The sequence below is a fragment of the Chionomys nivalis genome, chromosome 4 (assembly GCF_950005125.1).
Source record: "Chionomys nivalis chromosome 4, mChiNiv1.1, whole genome shotgun sequence".
Taxonomy (NCBI): domain Eukaryota; kingdom Metazoa; phylum Chordata; class Mammalia; order Rodentia; family Cricetidae; genus Chionomys; species Chionomys nivalis.
The window spans coordinates 52,311,767-52,334,161 of record NC_080089.1 but is presented as its reverse complement, the minus strand read 5'-3'; the positions used below and the strand labels follow the sequence as shown (position 1 = coordinate 52,334,161).

At 44.1% G+C, this 22,395-nt stretch overlaps 1 protein-coding gene and 1 pseudogene across 1 annotated transcript in view; one reads left to right on the top strand and one right to left on the bottom strand.

Moving 5' to 3' along the window:
* The window catches only part of Exph5 (exophilin 5), a 73,837-nt gene that overhangs the window by 38,862 nt on the left and 12,580 nt on the right, over positions 1–22,395 (bottom strand). The window lies entirely within an intron of this gene.
* Positions 21,150–21,562, top strand: LOC130872589 (40S ribosomal protein S12-like; annotated as a pseudogene).

Sequence of the window (22,395 nt, the reverse complement as noted above, 5' to 3'; positions counted from 1 at the left end):
CAGTGTCCTAGGCAGGAGAGTATCAGCTGTAGACAGTGTTCTAGGCAGGAGAGTATCAGCTGGAGACAGTGTCCTAGGCAGGAGAGTATCAGTTGGAGAGAACTGCCTAGGTAGAGTGTGACAATGGAGAGGAAAATCTAGAGAGGCAGTTACAGTTTTCTGTAGCATTTGGGGTCAGGTAAGGTGTCGGGCATTTGAAACACTGGTGTATGTGTGGGAGCCACACTGGATTTACATTTAGCTACAGGCAGAGGACAGATTCCAGCATGGGATGAAGACCAGTCAGAGTACCTGTAGAGTTCAGTAGAAAAAGCCATTTATTTCAAACAGGATGATGATGGTGGAGCCGAAAAAAAATAGTTTTTAGAGAGATGGAATGATTTAGGGGCTAAGGCTACATGCCAAAGAAGACCCCTTAGATTTTTTATTGATATAATGCATAGGAGATACAATTTGTAGAGATCTAGCATATATAACATTAAAACAACATTTATCAAAAGCATTTTTAGGGCTAATGAAATGGCTCAGCAGGCAAAGGCACTTGTCACCAATTCTGATGACCTGAGTTCAGTTCCTGGGACCCACATGGTAGGAATGAGAACCACCCTCACAAGTTGTCCTCTGACTTTCACAAATGTGTCTTGATGCTCGGACACACACACACACACACACATACACACACACACACAACCCACTTGTAACATTCCTAACTTTCTGAGCAATCACTAAATATTCAAGGCAATATATTTTTCACCTCCCAGGAACAAGTCACTGAGATTTCCTCTTGTAAATACCTGTAATTAACATACCATGCATTTTTCTACCTTCCTGGTATCTGAGACAGAAATATAATAATGGGGTTAAAGAGTCAACACATTTTTCTGATTCTTTATACATAAAACCAAAATGACTTTCAAAGGTTATTAATTAGGCTACCAGGTACAAACCTACTACAAGACATCCTTAGAAAGCTAGGTATAATTATTTCAACTATCTTATTTTTAAGGTTCTGTATTTATAATTGTTGGTAATTATTTTTCCTTTGAGAAATTTCTTTATGTTCAGTAAAATATACTAAATTTCTAAGAAATGAAGTTTGAATATTTTGTGATTATACTTTGTGTTTTGGCAATGAGAGGCTTTTTAAAATTTGTGAATCAAGATTTTTCCTTTGGAATCAGACATTTTAAAAAGTCCTGATTTTTTCCTATCTGTTCTAAGTAGTTAACCCAGGTTTTTGATTTCTATTTTGATTAAACTTTGAATATTGGGCCTTAAAAACATGATTCTAACCAGGGCTGGAGAAGGTATAATCTATAGTTAAATTTGTGATAAAATTATATTTGTTTCCTGAAAGCAATAAGGAATGAAATCCAGGAAGTAAAGGAATGAAATCCATATACAATAAGAACATGATTCAGAACAACTTTAGAAACCCTTAAATAAAGTGCAAGTAGGCCAGGGGTGGCTGGGGGCTGTCAAAGAGGACGGTAGACCGAGTAGGGACAGTCAGGAGCCAGGAAGTTCAAGTTCAGGTGGTCAAAGAAGACACTGTCTTCACGGGTCACAAAAACAAAGCCAGAATTAGTTCTGGCATTTGAAGCAAGAGCAATGAAGGTGGAGACACTAACACGGCATGAAAATCTAAACTTTGTAAGGACCCGGAACACGCCTTCCCAGCCTGGAGTAGGTGAGAGTTTGTGGACTCTGCAGCTGACTGAAAAGAACATAACATTCACTCAATCAACACGGCCTCAAGTCACTCATTTACCCCAAACGTAAGATAGGGAGTAAACTCACCATGGACAAGAAAAGACCCTGAACATAAAAGCAAGGGCACAGTGATGTGTGAGACAGGGCAGAAATTTACATCTCAGCTGACCTTGCTTTCATGGAGACTTTGTTTGGAAACAGAACTCGATGGCACTCCTAAGCAGTCCACAGGAGACTCATCCCCTGTTTTGCTTTGGTATGTACCCTGGTAGTCAACCGGGGCCGACTGTCCATTTAAGCCAATGGGAAGAACTCCAGGGTTAGAAATGACATACATGAAGGCAAATTACTGGGACACAGCTTGTCTGCTTAATTAGCTGCCTGACTCAACATATCACAAGGGACTGCTGTCTACACTTCTAATTTGTTTTACCCCCGGGCTGATCAGCTAGACTACATTAGATCAGGTCGCTTCTTGCTGGTCCAGCCCTGAGCTCCAAGTGCCCAAGTGCCCTTCCTTCACGCTGCCCTGTGTTGCTTAAGACTCCATGCCAGCATGTCCTCACCATGCCACATGCTCTAAGGTTCTTCTTCCTGAGTGAATGGTCTTTTTCTGTCGTTTGCATCCTTAAGGTCTGCCTATCATGTCCCTCATCTCTTCCTGGTCGTCCATATTGGACCCTTGGTGACCCTCCCTACTCACTTTTCTTTGTATTTTTTTTCTGAGAAAGTTTTTTGGCCTCATCTCTCCTCGCTGCTAATCAAAGTTGTTGTTGTTGTTGTTCTTTTTTAATGTTTCTTTTTCTTTTCTTTTTTTTTTAAGGTCAAAATCTCTCTACATAGCTCTGGCCTATACTGGAACTCACTCTGTAGACTAGGCTGGCTTGAACTCCGAAATCTGCCTGCCTCTGTCTCTAAGTACTGGGGTTAAAAGTATGTGCTAGACTCATTAAATAGTGGAAAGATCACAGGGTCAGGGTCAGGCCCTAGATGGATGACCAGGGTCAAATATTTAATTTTCTTTCTTTTAAAAATTTTTTTTTTCCATTTGTCAGACTGTTTGCCTCCAAGTTGCTCTCCTGCCTGAATAAATCTACAGTTATCATTGTGACTTTTGCAACCAAGAGGCAGGGGTCTTCCACAGCCCTCTGGAACCTGGGCAGGCATAGTACTTGTTTAGACTAACAGAACATGGTAGATGTGAATGAAGCAAGAGACTTCTAAGGCCAGGTTTCAAGAGATGCTGAATTTCTGCCTTCTCCCTCTCGCAGCATAGGAACCTCAATGCAAAGACATCTGGGCTGGAATCTTTGAGAGGGAGACCCAGCTGAGAGCCATCACCAACTGCCATACACATGGGCAAAGCCACCATAGACCACTCAGAACCAGCTAGCCACTGGGGTCAAAAGAAGGAGCCTTGGTAGAGTACCTGGCTAAGCCAACCCAAACGGATGCCCCTAGTACCATAAGCTAGTAAATCAAAACAGTTTTAAGCCTTTAAGTTTGGAGGTGGTTTGTTGTTTATGGTTTTTAAAAATGGATATAAGGTCTGGAAAGATTGCCCAGTGGTTAGGGGCACTTGCGGCTCTTCCAGAGAACCTGAATTCAGTTCCAAGCACCCACATGACTCCAGGGAATCTAACACCCTCTTCTGGCATCTCTGGGCACACTCAGACATGTGCCATGCACGTGCACACACACACATAAATAAACATAAAATAAAATCTTTAAGATAAAGAATAAATAATAACTAAAAAATAGATACATATGAGCTATTCTTGGAGATACCATATTTCTGGTTTAAGTCTGTGGTTCAAAAAGATTCAACAGTGCTATACACACAGTGACATTTCCCACAAATGTTCTGGAAGAGAGGGAAGTTATAAAAATGTAAAATCAAATAAGTCCTCTGAGCAGAATATAGGGATTATAGCTATAGCTTAAATAGCTTTATATGCCAATATGATCTCAATGCTTATTCAAAATCACTCCTCTGACTCTTCTTTTTGCTGTCCTTACTTTTAATTTTTAACCTCCTTACAGATACCTTTCCCTCCGACTTCCTTTCTTCTTTAACTGAGCTGCCTACCCTGATGATCTGATTACAGCTTCTTCTGTCTCCCTCACAGACCAACATTCCTACCCTACCAACCTCTGCCCTAGATCTCAAATACCTCTTGCTGTGAACTCCTCAAGGGCCTCACCCTATTCCTGCCTTATAGGGTCAGTTATCAGTGATCCCCAAAATGAATTTCCCAACAACACTATATTCCGCCTGCCCATTCACAGGGGGTCAAAACAGTCCTAAGCTTTTCCTCCCAAACAGGAATTCTAGTTCATTTTTGGTTCATAACTGTCTGCTAACCACAACACACAGGAGTACCATGGACAACATACATGTGCAGGACGGAGCAGGAACTACATCCTGAGACAGAGACAAAATGCAAGGTAAGGGCCGGGCGGTGGTGGCGCACGCCTTTAATCCCAGCACTCGGGAGGCAGAGGCAGGTGGATCTCTGTGAGTTCGAGGCCAGCCTGGTCTACAAGAGCTAGTTCCAGGACAGGCACCAAAAACTTCAGAGAAACCCTGTCTCGAAAAATCAAAAAAAAAAAAAAAATGCAAGGTAAGTGTGAAAGGAGAATGGGTTAGTGCACCCAAGCAAGAACCTTTTCAAACCCCGAGTCCCTCAGCAGACTCACCACTCAGTCAAGAGCCTAGTAAGACAAAGCTCCAGGCATAAGCTTCTTATGCGCTCACTGCAAGGAAGAACCTCAGCGAGGAGGAAGTCAAGCTGAGATCGACAGTGCCAGGATTCACTAAGGGCACTCATGGTTTACAGTCCAGGGTCTGCTCTCCTCTCCCTGTTGATCTTTTGAAAAGGTTATTTGAGAGCCTTTGCCTCTGACGCTAGAGACTGATTTGTGGTTAGGCCCAAAGCCAAGATACAAGGAGGGGCAGAGATTAGAAAAAACAAGCATGTGCATTGAAAAAAGATGTGTTCTTTTGATAATGGCAAAATTAAACCATTGGGGAAGCCTGGGAAGAAGCTCAGATAAAGAAAAGGTAAACTAAATAGCAAGCAGTAACTATAGCAAATCTTTAGAACTCTAAGAGCAGCGGGAAGCGGTACAATGGCACGGGCATTTTGCCAAGTGTGACAGAATAGCCCATTTAACCTCTTGAATGGCTGTGATCGAGACTGCCCATTCGCAGATAAAAGTTTTGTTTTTTTAAAACTGACCGTTATAACCTCCCTGAATTTGTTTGTTCATTTGTTTTTAATATGGCACAAAGTTATAACAGAAAGAAAAATGTGGAGGACCTAAGTAAAAAGAACACTATATACTTGCTCTCCTGATTTGATGCTCGTCTAGTGACCCCAAAATTACTCTACAGAAGTTGCTGTATGAAAGTCTGGCTCTCCCCGGAGGCTGACTGTCCACTCAGGGTTATTGTAAATTCCTCTTGAAGCTGCATGGGCCCTTCTATCTCTGTGATTTCATTTAAAATTAATGTTGTTCATTCAAACCACTTCAGATAGCACCCTGCTTGCCACATTATATTGAATTGCTTGGCATGTGGTTGCCTGGATATTTCACCAGACTGTTGTCTCCTTAAGAACAGTGTCTTAGTTAGGTTTCTATGGCTGTGAAGAGACATGGCTGGGATTCCTATAAAGGACAAACATTCAAGTGGGGTGGCTTACATTTCCATAGGTTTAGTACATTACCATCATTGTGGGACATGCAGGTGGCATGCAGACAGACATGGTGCTGGCGAAGTAGCTGAGAGTCCTTCATCTTGCAGACAGCAGGAAGTGAACTGAGACATTGGGCAGTATCTTGAGCATATATGAGACCTTAAAGCCCGCCTCCATAGTGACACACTTCCTCCAACAAGGCCACACCTACTCCAATAAGGCCACACCTAACAGTGCTACTCCCATTGAGGGCCATTTTTTTCAAACCACCACAAACTGGACTGTGTTTCATTTACTTGGCATCCCTTGGGGTCTAGTTCTGACAGTCCTTGACGAAAGTCAACCAACATATATTTTTGCTATTGTTGGTCAGCTCAGGTGGCAGCGCACAAGTTCTACAAGGTTTGATGTTTTCTCTTTTCCTTATTTTTTGTTTGTTTAGTTTTGCTTTGTGACAGATCTCACTATGTCGCCCAGGCTGTCCTCTAACTCATTATCATCTTGCCTTAGCCTTCTGAGTGCTGGGATTACAGGGATGTGACATTATTGTTGTCTGAGGCTTTCTGTCCTGCCCAGTTGCCGCAGTTGTTAACTCCCAAAGAAATCACACAGAAGTCTACATTAACAAATGATATTAGATTCAGAGTTCTTGTTTTTTTTTTTTTTTTTTTTTAAAGTGGGGAAGTGCTGTGGGACAATGGTTTGTACCCTGTCAATTGTATTTTAATAAAACACTGATTGGCCAGTAGCCAGGCAGGAAGTAGAGGTGGGGCAACAAGAACAGGAGAATTCTGGGGAGAGGAAAGCTTGGTCTGTAGTTGTGACCCAGCCACAGAAGAAGCAAGATGTGACCTGCCTTGCCAAATAAGGTACTGAGCCATGTGGCTAACATAGATAAGAATAATGGGCTAATATAAGTTATAAGAGTTAATCAGAAGTCTGAGCAACTAGGTCAATCAGTTTATAACTAATGTAGAACTCTGTGCATTTCTTGGGACTGAACGGCTGGGGGGCCTGGTAGGGCAGAAAACCTTGGACAACACATTATGGCCAGCTCTTTTTTTTTTTTTTTTTTTTTTTTTTTTTTTTTTTTGAGACAGGGTTTCTCTGTATAACATCCCTGGCTGGCCTCAGACTCACAGAGATCACTTCCCGAGTGCAGGGATTAAAGGCATGTGCTACCATGTCTGGTTATGTCTAGTTCTTAAACTTCCTTTTAATTTATAAAAGATTTATTTTAGGGGGCTGGAGAGATGGCTCAGTGGTTAAGAGCATTGCCTGCTCTTCCAAAGGTCCTGAGTTCAATTCCCGGCAACCACATGGTGGCTCACAACCATCTGGAATGAGGTCTGGTGCCCTCTTCTGGCCTGCAGACATACACATAGACAGAATATTGTACACATAATAAATAAATAAAATAAAATAAAAGATTTATTTTATTTTTTAGTTCTGTGTACAATGAGTGTGTGTGTGTATGTGTGTGTGTGGTTGCACACATGTATGTATATATGTGAAGAGGCTAGAAGAAGACATCAGAACTCGTGACAATATAATTACAGGTAGCTGTGAGCTGCCTCATGTGGGTTCTGCAAACTGTACCCATGTTATCTGGAAGAGCAGTGAGCTCTCTTGACCACTTCTCCAGCTCCTCTTCAAACTTCTCATGCCTCCACTGTGAAGGAACTCAGTCAATATTGACAGAAGTGAGAAATGAGGTCCTGCATAGAAATTAAACTCATACACACACACACACACACACACACATTTAAAATTTTCTGTAAGAAAAATACGGATAAAGCTAATCACAGTAACACAGCGTTTTTAGGCATACTGACATAGTTGCAAACACTCTTATGAAAGTTAATAATATTATTTATTCATATGAGAAAAATAAAATACTGAGAGTCTAGAGCACATTCCTACTAATTGTATTGAACATGGACCCAACCTTTACTATCTGTAATGTATTTTGTGCCTCAGTCTTTTCACCCATGAAGTGGGAATGAAAGTGGTGACCTTTCATGAGGCTTTGTGAGGATGATGTGAGTTGATATATAAGTCGGAGCCTGGCAAACGCGAAGTGCCTACAAACAGGAGGACCGAGGTCAACAGCTGTTGTCTTTCTCAGGCACCCTCCCCGTTACTTTCTGAGAAAGGGTTTCTCACTGAATCATGGTCTTATCTATTCAGCTAGGCTGACTGGCCGGTAGACTCCAGGCAGCCTCCTGTCTCCACCTCCTCAATGCTGGATTACAGATGTGCAATGGCACACCCGACTTACGAGATGTGGGAATCTAAACTCACTCTTTCTGCTTGCACAGCAAACATTTCATCAATGGAGCCAGCTCCCCAGTCCGTGGGATAGAATGGTGGTAGCATCCCATGGGTTAGGTCCCTGAATGAGGAGGAGAAAGCCCCGGGGAGCACCAGTAGTCACCCATCTCTGCTCACTGAGCAGATGCAATATAACCAGCTGCTTCACATTCCTGTGACCACGTCTCCCTCCCTTTCCCCCATCAACAGGCAGAGTCCTCAAGCCTTGAGCCAAGACAAACCCGTCCTTCCTTGAGCTGCTTTGGACAGGTACTTCCCTTCACACAGTACTCTTTCATGGAGATTTCACACCATTCCTCTGGTCAAATCTCTCCATAGCTTCCTTCCATGCTTATCTTACCAAGTTGAACTCCAGAGTCTTTGAAGCTGTATAGCACTGGCCTTCTGCCAGCCTGACCACTTTTAATCATGATGCCTTCCTCTCTTCTCAACACTTGGCCCCTTTCTTTCCTCCAAGGAGCTAAGTTAGCTCCCCTTTGGGCACTGCACTTGCTGCCCCCTCCCATTTTGTCACATGACATTCTTTGTCTTACTTAGGCCTTAGCTCAAATGTCACATCCTTGCAGAGCCCTTCCAAAACTAATGGTTTCCAAAAAATAATGCTTTCCAAAACTAATGGTTCTGTCTCCCACCTGCAGTCTCTGGTTCTCAAATTTCTTTTTTTCCTTAATTGCATTAATCTTCATTTATTTGCTTTATTTAACGTCTTCTCCTGCCCCACCCTTCCACTCCCTATCCCCAGTACAGCCCATGACAGAAAGGCCTTGTTTTGTGTTTCTGATAATGCCAGACACAACAAAGGTGTGCACACGAATTTGGGGGACAGCTCTGTTGTCTGAGGCTGATTCCTCACCTGTGAAATGCTGAACTGGAGACTGCTTGGCCTGTTCCCTTGCTGTGGCTCGGCGCACATACATTTACAAGGGTCTGGAAGGGTATTCCCCCCCCCCCCCCCCCCCCCGTGAAAGAATGTTCCTTGCTAATCCAGTGTCGCTCTAGCTGAGATCGCATTGATCTCAACCCTGTGTCCTCGGACATCTGTCGTCGGCCCAGCTCTTTCTCACCATTCCCTGGTGTCCACTGTCCTTTCATTTTCTTGCCCTCTCTCTTTGGGATTTCTCTCTGGATCTAAGAGACAATTAAAACGAAACAACTGAAAGACAGCACTGACTCCCGCTGACGAGGGTCTGATGCAGGATGGAGGCACCGCCCTTCTAAGGCAATGGAATACTCTGAGAACTAGTACACAGTGACCTCACTCTGCCTCCCAGAAGAGAGGGAGCTAAGCATCTGCTGTGTAACACCTGCGGTGTGGGGTCCGCATAGCCTCTCTCAGCACCATGAGAGCCCAGTGAGGGAGGGGTTACCACAGCCAGCCCTTCATAGACATGGATTCTGTTATCCTGCAATGAAAGTGTTTCTGGGCTTTGCCAGAGCAGATGTCTTCTGGCCATTGATCCCTAAGCAAGGCAGCATACCAGCTATTTACATATCATTTGCATCGCATTAGTTATTCTAAGTAACTAAAGATGCCTTCAAACACCTGGAAAGTTTTCAAAGGTTATAGACAAGTGGCATGGCATTTTATATAAGGGACTCAAGGATCTCTGATTTTGGTATACAAGTAGTGGGGTACCCTAAAGCCAACCCCCTGTGGGTATCCACAGACCGTGAAACTGTGAAAGATAAAACTCACCCAAGAAATGAGTGGAATAAGGAACCTCCCACCTAACTTCATACCCCTTTTATTATGTCCAGTTTATGATATAAACTCTGGAGCCTGAACTATTTGACACTTGGCTAGAATTAAACTTTTGTGTAGAGTCTCTAAGCCTTTTTCATGTTGACTGACTCTCCTCAGATTGTCCTTTCCCCAAGCCAGACTGCTGTTTGTGCATAAATACTGTTGCATAATCAACCAAGACACACAAGGAGATGAGCAGCTAGGGCTGGTAGCTGCTGCCCGCCTCTGACTCCTTCATACATTTGCTCAGACACCTCGGCTAAGGCTCACAAGCTGAGTGCGAGGATTCTAGGGGTACAGAACGGTGCCTGAAGGACTCTCAGGCAAAGCACATGAGCTCAACACCTTGGATTTGTTTGTTATGTTATTCGTGGCTGTTCTCCAAAGACAACTACATCCTAAATTCTGACCACATCCTCTGTACTCGTGCAGTTAGGTAACAGGCTATAACCATGCACGTGTCTCCACAGCATCCTTCTTTCTTTTATAGTAACAAGGGTGGAAACCATGTTCCCTCACCCACAACCTTCAATTTAACGCTTATTCTTAGAACACATCATACCAGAAAAAGAAGACAGAAAGAGACAGTTTCACAGGCTAGCAAAAGAGAGCCACTCTCTTCCTAGACTCAGCCTGGGTCTAGGCAGAGCATTCCCTTCTCATCCTGTAATTAAAACGTACAGTTATCATCTTCAACCCACTTTCACTCTGTACTGTGCAGATCTTAAAGGTGTTTGGACATTGTCTTATCTTTCCTGGCATTAGCTTCATTTTTAACACCTCTCATACTGCGTGCATAGTTTCTCCTTTTCCTAACCAGTACTCAAACATGGATCAAGCATGCAAGCCTAGAGGAGGAAAATATTACACTGGGCCTCTCCTTCAGGAAAGCAGAGAAAGAAGCCTGAGTTTTCTAAATGTAATCGCTGTGAATATATCGTGCTCTGGGTTCCCACCAGGGACAGTGGAAGTCAGGGAAACCTGTGACCTGCAGGTACAGTCCACGGCAGGAATCACTTGGAGAGAGCTTTGTGGGGACATTAAAGCTCATGGGATTGGTTATAGTGTGCAGGGTGTTTCCAGGAAGGCTTAGGCTCTGAAGGAGGCTTTACTTCAATGGTTATGCCTTTTTCAAGTGCTCTCTTGAGACAATGTTATTGAGATCAGCATTGTGAATACTCTGCTTTTCTTCTTCCTCTGACAAACTACAGAACCTGGCATTCAGCATCCTCCAAAACCATACAACCACAGGGCAACTTTGAATATGGTCCCCACTTTGAGCTTTTGTTGTTGTTCTTGTTGTTATTTTCTCTAAGACAGGGTTTCTCTGTATAGCTCTGACTGTCCTGGAACTTACTTTGTAGACCAGGCTGGCCTCAAACTCAGAGATCTACCTGCCCCTGCCTCCCTAGTGCTGGAATTAAAGGTGTGTGCCACCATGCTAGGCACACTTTGAGTTTATTCATGTACATACGTATATATGCACAAACACACATATATAAAAGTGACCATCAATAATCACTCTGCTGATAATATATTCTGCTTGTTATTATCTGTGAGACTTTAAGGTTTCTCTTTAGACACAGTTACATCTTGTTTTTAGACCAAAACATCTTTCTTGAAACAGTCCTGAAATAATTTATAATAAATCTGCACTTGGAGCAAAATGAAGTAATAACGCTAGAATACAAGTGCATATAAGTTATGTACCTCAGTTTTGGAAATTTATGACCAGCTGAGTGTGTAAAGGGAGGGGAACATGTCGGTGTTGGTGTGTGTGCAACAATGTGCATGGAGAGGTTAGAGAACAACTCTTTGGAATTGGTTCTCATTCCACCCTGTGGGTCCCAGGGATTGAACTCAGGTCATCAGGTTTGGCAGCCTGATGTGTGCTTACCCACTGAGCCATCTCACCGACTCACTGACTAGAGACCCTGTTTTAATAATTTTTTAAAGTTTTTTTTTAAATTATTTTTAACTTTTAAAAAATTTTTTCCCCTGGGAGTGTCCCTGTTGTTATTTGATATAATTTCAGCTTTTGGATACTAGCATCTATCTATTCTTTGTTCATTTGTTTTGTTTTTCAAGACAGGATTTCTCTGTGTAGTCCCGGAAGTCCTGGAACTTGCTTTGTAGACCAGACTGCCCTTGAACTCAGAGATCCACTTGCCTCTGCCACCTGAGTGCTGGAATTAAAAGTGTGCACCACTACCCCCTGACTAGTAATAAACCTCTTAACTGCTGAGTCTTGTCTCTAGCATCGACACTGGTATTAAAGAGTAGGGTGCTGGGACCAAAGGCATGCACTATCACACCCGTTTGGTAGCTAGTACCCAAATTCTTTCAGATCTCAGAAACAAAGTTTGGGCTCCTTCTTCACAGTGTGTTAAATACTTAACCATAACGTCTCCGTGGGTCTTTGGAGGAAAGGCATTGAAGGGACCTTGTTGACCGTCACAATGACAGTGCAGCTCTGGCAGGATAGAGTGCACTGTGAGCTCATGTGTCTTTGATGTGAATAAGGACAGGATAAGCTTTCTTGGTGTGTAAACGACCAGCTCATTTCTCAAGAATGAAAAGAAAAGTCAATGCCAGGTGCATTTTATAGAGGAAAAGCAGCTGCTCACTTGGCAGCAAATGGGTGTGGCTCACCTATTAACAATGTCCTTAAAAGTCAACATCTTCAGCTGTGAATTACTCAAGTCTTGTTTTCTTTTAGGGAAGAGTAATGTCTAGCCTAGAAGCAGGAATCTGAGTAACCCGACAGCCCCTACCTTTTGTTTTGGTTTGTTTAAAATCATTCTGAGGCTGCTGAGATAGGAACCTGCCATCAAGCCGCAGGGCGTGAGTTCGATCCCTGGACCCACTGACTCCTGCAAATTGTCCTCTGGCCTCTACACACGTGTCACGATACATAAATAAACAGAATAAAATTTGATAAATATTTAAGAAATCATCCTGTTATATCTATTCTTTTTATAAACATCACAAAACATCATCCTACCACAGAATTAGCGCAAGCATGGGAGATCTGCTGAGACAATGGACCATCACAGTCAGCCCAAGGTGTGCTGGGACACACTAGCACCAAAGTGGTCAGGAGTGACTGCTGTGCCTTGGGTCACAGGATCACAAATGTTTGGCATTCCTGGCCTCAATCAACCATACCAGCAGCTTGGGATAGACTCAGCTAAACTCGAGCAAGGGATTCCCCAAACCCAGGCAAGCTGCAAGAAGCCCAGGGAAGGGAGTCTGCTTGGTGGGATTTGCAAAAAGCCTTCTTGGAGCAATCCTACCTTTTACCCACAATGGATCAGGGCAGTGGAAACACAGGGGAGGTTGGTGACAGGAATGCTCTCCAGAGGGGGACAATTGGAAGAGCTTTATAATGCTGCCCACAGTTTGGGGGGAAATGACTGGCATCTGACTCACCTGCTCCACGCTGCATGGGGCCGCCCTATAGCCACTCCGTTTACTATGCTTTTTAAAGTTACTCTAGTGTGTGTGTGTGTGTGTGTGTGTGTGTCTGTGCACTTGTGTGTTCAGTACCCACAGAGACCAGAAGAGGACATCAGGTCCTCTGAACTACAGTTACAGATGGTTGTGAGCAGCCATATGGGCGCTGGGAACCGAACTTGGTCCTCTGCAAGATCAGCAAATGCTCTTAAACCTTGATCCATCTCTCTAAGCCACCAACTATTACATTCTTTTAATCTTTTGCTTATCAGATAAACCCATAGACCGAGTTTGTCCTTCGCTATTGTCTTATAAGAGAGTTGAACATTATTTCACGTGTTCTTGGGTATGAGTTGTCTTATGGCTTCTCTGTTCTAGACCTTTATTTGATATTTGAACCCAGGAGTCATTGATAACATTGGTCCGTTGATGCTCGAGATAACAAAGAAGAAGGCTGGCAACACCTGGTATCTGCTGCGAGTGGTCCATGGGTGGTCCAAGTATCTGCTGCGAGTGGTCCATGAGTGGTCCAAGTATCTGCGGCCTGGTCACTGGAGCGTGTCACAGACCTGTGCTGAATGTCACGTTCGGTTCACTTAATTTCTACACTTCTTTGCTTCTTCCCCTTCAGGCTGCAGCGCTAAGTACAGAGAGAACCTTCGTGCTATCCAGCTCTGCAGACGATGCTGTCAGGACATTCCCATCAGTCAAGATAGCCATCTCTTCCCAGGTCCTTGTCCCAGACTGGCGTGGGATTTCAACACTGTCTGAGTTGATGGGAGGATGCTATATCTGGGTGGCGGGGACGCTCATGGGCCGGGCTCCAACCCCTTTGTGCCTCGGACTGATCAAGTAACTTCTGTCTCGTTTTCCTCCACACCTCTGGGACTCCGGTCTTTGTCCTCAGCCCTGTTTACTTATCTGGACTTGTTCGCCTTTACTCTCTCATTTAAACCCTGTTTGCCAACCATTCTAAAGTCTTCGTCACATGCTCTGGGATATTTTCCAAGTTTCTCTTTTGCTTGCTATGCAAATGTTTTCACACATTCTTTGCCCCATGACTTGACTCAGTGCTGACACCTAGTGAAAGTTTTAAAGAAACGTCTTTTTCACTAGGAGGAACTCCATTTCAACTGTCATGAGCTTTAATATTTGTAATGATAGTATGAAGACACTGGGAAATTTAGAATCTATTAGTGAATAAAGATGGATGTAACCTAAAACATGACAGATCTTGTATAACAGAAAGCCAAGACTCTTGATTTAGGCTCCCAGAGGAAGGTAGGATTATATATATATATATATATATATATATATATATATATATATATACACACACATACATATATATGTATGTGTGTATATATTCATATGTGAACACACACACACATATTACTTATACCCTTTAAAGACAGGGCCAGTCTTCCTAGGGTTTGAACTCCATTAGAACAGTGCCTGAAGTGGCTGTTGGTTGTTGGCCATGATGCTCATTCACAGTGAGTGACTGGATGGTATTTTAGTGGTTGTGGGTGAGGGTTGCCATTCCTACAGAGAAGAATCAGAACAGAAGAAAATAATTGAGGGCTTGTTTGGAAGTTCTGTTTCGCTTTGTTGAGAGGTCTACAGTTTTTATTTGCAATCCTTGCTTCCAAAAGCTGTCCAAATTTCCCCGTGGAAGTCAAATCATTATCTGCTACTATCGCACAGTTGTCTCGTGTTGTTAGGCTACATGCAAGATTTCTCCAAACTCTTAGATTCTTCAGCTCCTTAATAGATGCAAGATCATGATCTTGCTTAAAACAGTAAGATCATGTAAGTCTTCTGGAGACTTCTAAGACAACCATATGAGCTTGCTGGGGGGTAATGAGGACAAGTTGTCCTTTTGTGCTCCATGAGCCATTTATTCAGAGGAAAGCACTGCATTCTGGGGAATTGCTTCCTGATGTAACTGATCCAAAGAAAGCCAGAAATTAGAGAAAGATGTTATAAATCGTTATTGCATACTTAGTCTTCCAGAGGTTACTGCGTTTCCTTTCTATTTAAAATCTGTGGAGTTGAGAAGTGAAATGAAACAATCTACGGAAATCTCATTCTTTAGATGTGCCAGGTTGTTAGGCAATTTACATTTAGCAATAGTTACTGAAGGTAAATAGGAACACTGGGAAGGGGGAGGAGGAGAGATAGGGCGGAGACTCTAGACCGAGGAGACAACAGCTACCACAGAACAGCGCCAAGTCTTTTGTTTAGGGCTTCAGTTTCCAATAGGAACAGAAATAGATTTTCTGAAGTGAAGATTACATATTCAAACTATGAATTAAATGTTGATAAGTGTGACATCCCATTCAGTGGAAGAGCAACAAGCCAAAATGAGAACTCAATTTCTGCAACCGTGTTCTGCATATCCACACCATCGCTGAACCTGCATGGCCAACTGCTTGGCAAGCCATAATGAGCAATCATTTCTCCAGCCACGTTCTTCACATCCACACCATTGCCGAGCCTGCATGACCAGTCTCTTTGCAACAGCTTTCACTATAAGCTTAGCTCCCATCCACGTTTCTCTGTCTCCCAAGCTCTACTTTACCACATCTGTACCGCTCACGAGCAGTCCAATAGTATATAAACTGTCAAAGGGCAGAGTGTCACCCGACTTTTAAAAGTAGCCTGGGGCACACAATCAATTCTAGAGCAGCCTGGGTTACAGAGTGAAATAAAACAAGGAAGGAAGTCCGGTGGCGCACGCCTTCAATCCCAGCACTCAGGAGGCAGAGACAGGCAGATCTCTGTGAGTTTGAGGCCACCCTGATCTACAGAGTGAGTTCCAGGACAAGCTAATGCTACAGAGAGAGAAACCCTGTCTCGAACTCCCCCAACCCAAACAAAACAGCAAGAATAACAAAACAAGAAAGAAAGCAAGAAAGAAAGAAAAAAAGAAAGAAAGAAGGAAATTATTTAAATTCATATGTCTTGTCTTTCCAAATCCATTATACATTTTTTTGGACCCCAGGTTTGGCATTAACAATATCAAGTTGTATAGCTTACATAAATTGTAACTCTCACAACATCTGTCTAGGATATTTTTTTTAAATATTTATTTATTTATTATGTATACAATATTCTCTCTGTGTGCATGTATGTCTGCAGGCCAGAAGAGGGCACCTTATTACAGATGGTTGTGAGCCACCATGTGGTTGCCGGTAATTGAACTCAGGACCTTTGGAAGAGCAGGCAATGCTCTTAACCACTGAGCCATCTCTCCAGCCCCCCTGTCTAGGATCTTAAATGTTGCCGAGTGAAAGTGCTTCCCATCCTGATTCCATAAAAGTCTGGGGCTAAACTAAGCAAACGCTCATGCTCACGAACTTGAAGGAGGCATCTCTTCACCACCACGTCTGCTGGATCTCATTCTCAGCCTTGCTGCTTTGCGGTCTGAGGCGTTCAATACGTTTATGCTAAGCTGGAGTCACTGGCCTGAGCGCTCCAGGGGGCTTCACACAGGTGAACGTCTCCTACCTGGCTGGGGCTGGGGTGCACACAGAATGATTGCTTTGACTCTCCTCTTAGTGACTTTGCATGAACTTTGAAAGTGACATCTGTGGTGCCCTACGCTGGGGAGCAGGATGTATTGAGGTGGGGGGTTTTCCATTTCCTGGAGGTGAACTGTATTTCTATCCATCCAGTTGGGATAGGGACAGAGCTGCTGGAAGGGAAGCTTGCGGCTTAGTAGGGAGGACAAATGGCTAGAAGCAAGAGTCCTGGGCTTTGGTCTTGTTTTATTTGGAGTGGGAGGGTTGTCTCAATTAGTTGGCCATGATTATTTCTGCTTGGAGAAAAAAAAGAAAGAAATCTTCTCATTGAAGTCCAAAGGGGTGGAAATGAAAGGACCTGAATGTTCTTCTGGGCTGGTTGGTTTCCTGCTGTTTGACAGGCTGTTTGTTCATCATGGCTTGTATTTGTGATGGCTTCTGTCCCCTCCTCTACTGTTGGATGCCTGCTCTCAGCTTCTCTCCCAGTAGTCACTCCCAGTCCATCTGGAGCTGGGGAACAGTTCCAGGATTCTTGCCAGAATGCTGCCTGGAAACGGGGCCACTCTTCCCCTCACCTCCAGTACTGGTCACAGGTCTAAGACTTGATCTCAACTGTCATGAAGTAATGTCAAAATATTTCTGAGAGATGACCATCGGACTGCAGCTTTGTTAGCCGTTCTTGGACTCAAAGTGTGTAGTCTGTTTGGGCCCACTAGATTAGTAAACAGTGAGCTGGATCCCCAACCCCATCACAGCTGAAACCTTCGTTTACCCGTAATCCCCTTTGCATGTCTACCTTCAGAAAAGGGGCCACCAAGTCCTGCAACTTAACATTCCAATATTTCTTGAATCTCTTCCTGTCACTTAATTCCTCTCTGTCTTGGACCCTGGTGCTTTGTCATCCCATGGCAGAGGGCAAAAAAGCAAGAGGAGAGCCCGAGAGAGCAAGCAAATCAGAGAAGTTCAATTTACTCTCCTCTCTCTCTCTCTCTCTCTCTCTCTCTCTCTCTCTCTCTCTCTCTCTCTCTCTGTGTGTGTGTGTGTGTGTGAGAGAGAGAGAGAGAGAGAGAGAGTCTGTGAATCCCAGGCTGATATTAACTTGTTGTGTAACCAAGAATGATCTTGAATTAATGGTCTTCCCACATCTGTCTTCTGAGCGTCGGCATTATAGGTGTGTGCCAGTGTGCCTGGTCTATATTGTTCTGGGATGGAACCCAGGGCTTCATGCGTGCTAGGCAAGCACTCTACCAACTGAGGTACATTTCTATCCCCCACACTTGCTCTTATACCAAGTCCCTCTCCTGCAATAATGACAGTCCATTCTGATGGACATAGCCCTTATGACCCGGTTACCTCATAGGGTTCCACCCCCCTCCCCAGCATCACAGTAGTGGAAAAAAGTTCCCAATACGTGAAGACTTTAAACTTTTGTGCAGAATTCTCCTTGATCCAGACTGGACCCAGTGCTACCTACCACTGGGTCTTTGAATTTGACTTTATTCTATTGCTCTAAATATGTCCATGGTTCCTTCTGGTCTTCTGTTTTACAGAGCGTAGGGTCCTAGGCATGGCACAGAGACCTTCCATGACCCATCTATGCCACCGAATTTGCCTCTCACTTTGTATCCTGGGGGTTCCCCCCTCTGCTTTCTGATTGTACCTCACTGTGGTTTCCCACATAACTGAGTCTTGCCAACACTACTCTTTGCTTGTCCAGGAACCTTCCTGCCTCTACCCACCCCTCATCTCTCTCCAGACTCAGTTCAGGTGGCATCTCCTCCAGCATGGTATTCAATGACCTCTGGGCTCCTATACACAACTGCCTGATCATTTACCACACAGTGGTGAATATACAGTTGGCCCTCCCTATTCCTGAGTTCTACACCCATAGATACAAAACAAAAACAAAATACGAATTAACAATATTTGAAAATCACATTAAATTTGTATGAAACACATAAACATTTTAGTCATTATTCCTTAGACAATACAGTCTAACAATTTTCATAGCATTTAAATTGGATTAAGTATTATAAATAATCAAAAGGTGGCTTAAAGTAGGTGGCCTGCAGGTTGTATAGAAATACTGCATCATTTTAAACATGGGACTTCAGTATCTGTGGATTTTGACATCTGATGGGGGTTGCTGGCCCAAATCTCCCATGGACATTGAACATTGACTATTTGGGGTGTGAATGATTTTATCGAGGAGTTTTGTATCTCTGCAACTAGGAACATGGTAGGCGCTCAGACACACCTGCTGGCAGAATGAGAGCTTGCTGCTAATATTACTGAGTTCTGATGCAAAAAAAAAGTCATCTGTCCCATAATGCTGTCATTAAAGGGAAGAACAGAGCTCCCAACCTCTATTCTCTGGTGCGATGAAACACTAAGAGGGGGAACCTGGACCCCGAAACTGTGACACGTTCCATAAAGACCAAATAGAGGTTCTAGTCATCCCTGTCAGCTCTGGAAGGAGGTCACATTGTAATGTTGAGGGGGGCCTGACTTACACTCCCAAACTCCTGCCTCCCAGGAAGAAAAAAAATCCAAGGCAAAGAAGTAGACAGGCTCTGGATTACCTCCTGACATGACCTACTCATGGAGGTACACACAGCCTTCAACCATAGGAGGCTGCCACCAACGGTGCCTGTAGTACCAAAGATACCGCCAGAGTGAGCCGGAGACAACGGACATTGGTACCACCCGGATCATAAAGCCATCCCTGGGGTTCAGAAGATAGTTCAGTCAGTAGAGTGCTTGCCTTAGATCCATGAAGAACCACATTTGATTCCCCAGAACTCATATTTAAAAAACCAGACTCAGTGGCATACACTTGTAATCTCAGTCCTGGGGATGCAGACAGATGGGTCCCTGGAGCTTAGCTTACTTAGACCCTGGTCAGCTAGAGACTGTCTCAAAGACCAGGAAAATGGCTCCTGAGAAACAATACCTGATGTAAATCTCTGGCCTCCAATGAGTGTAACACACACACACACACACACACACACACACACACACACACACACCTCTGACCTCTGAACATAAATTACAACCATTTCTGCTATTTTGAAGGGTTACTGATTGGAAATTGTAGTATTTACACTATTTGCAAATTTGTTTTTAAATATGTGCAAATTGTTTTAATAAAAGTTTACACCAGTTAGAGAGATAGTTCAGCTAGTAAAACATTTGCTATGCAGGCATGAGGCCAAAGTTTGAATCCCCAGGCAAGGCGACCCACCAGTAAGTCCCAGTGCATGGAGGATGGAGGCAGGGGAATCCCTACGGCAAACTGGCCAGCCAGTCTAGTTGAATGGACAAGTCCAGGTTCACTTAAAAAACTAATGTGTAAAGTGACTGAGGAAAGTTTCTGATGCTGGCTTCTGATCTCCGCACACATGCATGCACACATGCACACACATATGTGCACACACACGCGCACCATACATTTTTATATTGGCTTATTCCAGCAGACCCACTTCAAAAGCACAGAAGAGGTGTTAAAAGGCAGCCTGCAAGGAAGTAAGAAGAAAACTGGAAGTAAGAAGAAGTTCAACCGAAGCCAGAGAAGGTGGGATCTGCCACGGCTTTGAAGGTAGAGACAGCTAACCTGGAGGGGATATGTTACTCATAAATGTTTAAAGACATCGGCCTGGATGGCAGAGGCTAGGTAATTAAACAGCTGTGGATAGACATGACCTCATTTATCGACCTCTCCGGTTGCCTCCTCTGGAGCCAATGTTATATGGCGACCTACAGTAGAAATAGACTGTGGTGCATGGAGATCGCTTGACAACATTGAAGGGGTGGCCATACTCTTCTTCATATACTCCCCAGTGGCGTGTAGGGCCATTGCCACCCCTCCCACACACACATAGGAGTGTTTCTTTTTAAATGGTAGGACTGAAAGAACACCAGCTACTTAGGGATGACTTCTAGCGAGCAGAGGCCTTACTTGGCTCCTGGTCCTGCGGAGGAACTTCTAAGTTATTGTGCAGCCATGCCCTCCAAATGGAAACATTCCTTCCTAGAGGGATGTCCTTCAAGACTCCAGAAGTAAATGAAACTCATAAGTGCAGGGAGCTCCGGAAACTTGCGAGGCCACGAGGCGCCTCCCTAAGGTTATTCTCGCAGTAACAACTGCCAGAGAGAGGAGACTGACCCAGCTCAGCCAAGTAAGCCATTCAGGGTAGTTTTGGGGATGCAGCCTTCCTGCATCCTATCCATCCTGGTGTGAGCTTTTCAGCAATGCAGCAATACAGCTGCCTTTAGTCACCCACATTCTGTAGCTAACCCCTCATCTGGAGTTCTGAAAACTCTGGTTCAGGAAGCTAAACCTCTCTGGAGTTGTTTCTTTGGTCGGTTGTTAGTGCTTTATCTGGGCTGAAAAGGGAAAGTCACGTGATGTAAGTGCACTCTCAAGTACAAATGTTATATGTAATCCAGCTAACAAGTTAAAATGACCCTCAAATCTGCACAACCCCTGAAGTCAGTTTTTAGATATCTCCATGGCGTTTGGGAGAAGAGAGCTGCCACACACAAGTACACAGCAGCCATTTAAGAAATACTGTTCAAAACCTGGTGGTGGCTTTTCCCCTGCCGCCGCCCGAGATGCGCGGAGGCGGAGCCACGGGTGAGTTCAAGATTCGGCCTCACCCGTAATCCACCGCCATGGCTGAGGAAGGCATTGCTGCTGGAGGTGTAATGGACGTCAACACTGCTCTTCAAGAGGTGCTGAAGACCGCCCTCATCCACGATGGTCTCGCACGTGGCATCCGCGAAGCTGCCAAAGCCTTAGACAAGCGCCAAGCCCATCTCTGTGTGCTTGCATCCAACTGTGATGAGCCTATGACTGTCAAGTTGGTGGAGGCCCTTTGTGCTGAGCACCAAATCAACCTCATTAAGGCTGATGGCAGCAAGAATCTCGGGGAATGGGTAGACTCTGTAAGGCTGATCGAGAGGGAAAGCCACGGAAAGTAGTTGGTTGCAGTTGTGTAGTGGTTAAGGACTATGGCAAAGAATCTCAGGCCAAGGATGTCATCGAAGAGTACTTCAAGTGCAAGAAATGAATAAATAAAAATTTTGGCTCAAAAAAAAACCCTGGTGGTGATGGCGGCACACGCCTTTAATCCCAGCACTTGGGAGGCAGAGGCAGGTGGATCTCTGTGAGTTTGAGGCCAGCCTGATCTATAAGAGCTAGTTCCAGGACAGACTCCAAAGCTACAAAGAAACCCTGTCTCGAAAAACCACACACACACACACAGAAAAAAAAAAAAAAGAAAGAAAGAAAGAAAGAGAAAGAAATACCATTCAACAGTCAAAGTAGAACTATACCTTATAATGAAGCTTAAGGAAGTCTGTTCTTGGGACCAGGACCTGAGCAGCTTATGGCCATCACAGCCTTGTGTGTACAGTAACCTGCACTGGAGGGGTTGGGGTGGTGTAAAATAAAAACAATGAAAGCAAAAGGTGGTTCTTCCAGTTGCCTGACTACACAGCTCCAGGGGCAGAAGATAGCTTTGATTGGTCAAGCAACTGTAAATCAGGAAATAGCAGAAACAAAGCTCCTAATGTTTGCAGCAGGATGGTCCCCTCAAAAGGTCTATGCCAGGACCCCAGGCTTTTTCCTCCCTAGCACAGGATTTCCTGAAATATTAGCATTCTCTCAACTCATGCAAAGGAGTGGAGTGGAGGAAAGATGGGACAGTTGAAGTACATGATCCAAGGGCCCAGGGGCTGTCAGGTCCCTTAGCGTTAGTCTCATCTGAGGAGCTTTAAAAAGGCCTGTTCCACATGCCTGTCACCCATGGTCAGGAGTTCATGGGCCCTAGGGGGAGCTATTGCTGTTCTTTTGCTAAACGGACTTGTTAGAAACTGTCTTCTAAATATTTATGGCTATACTCATAGATTAGTGCTG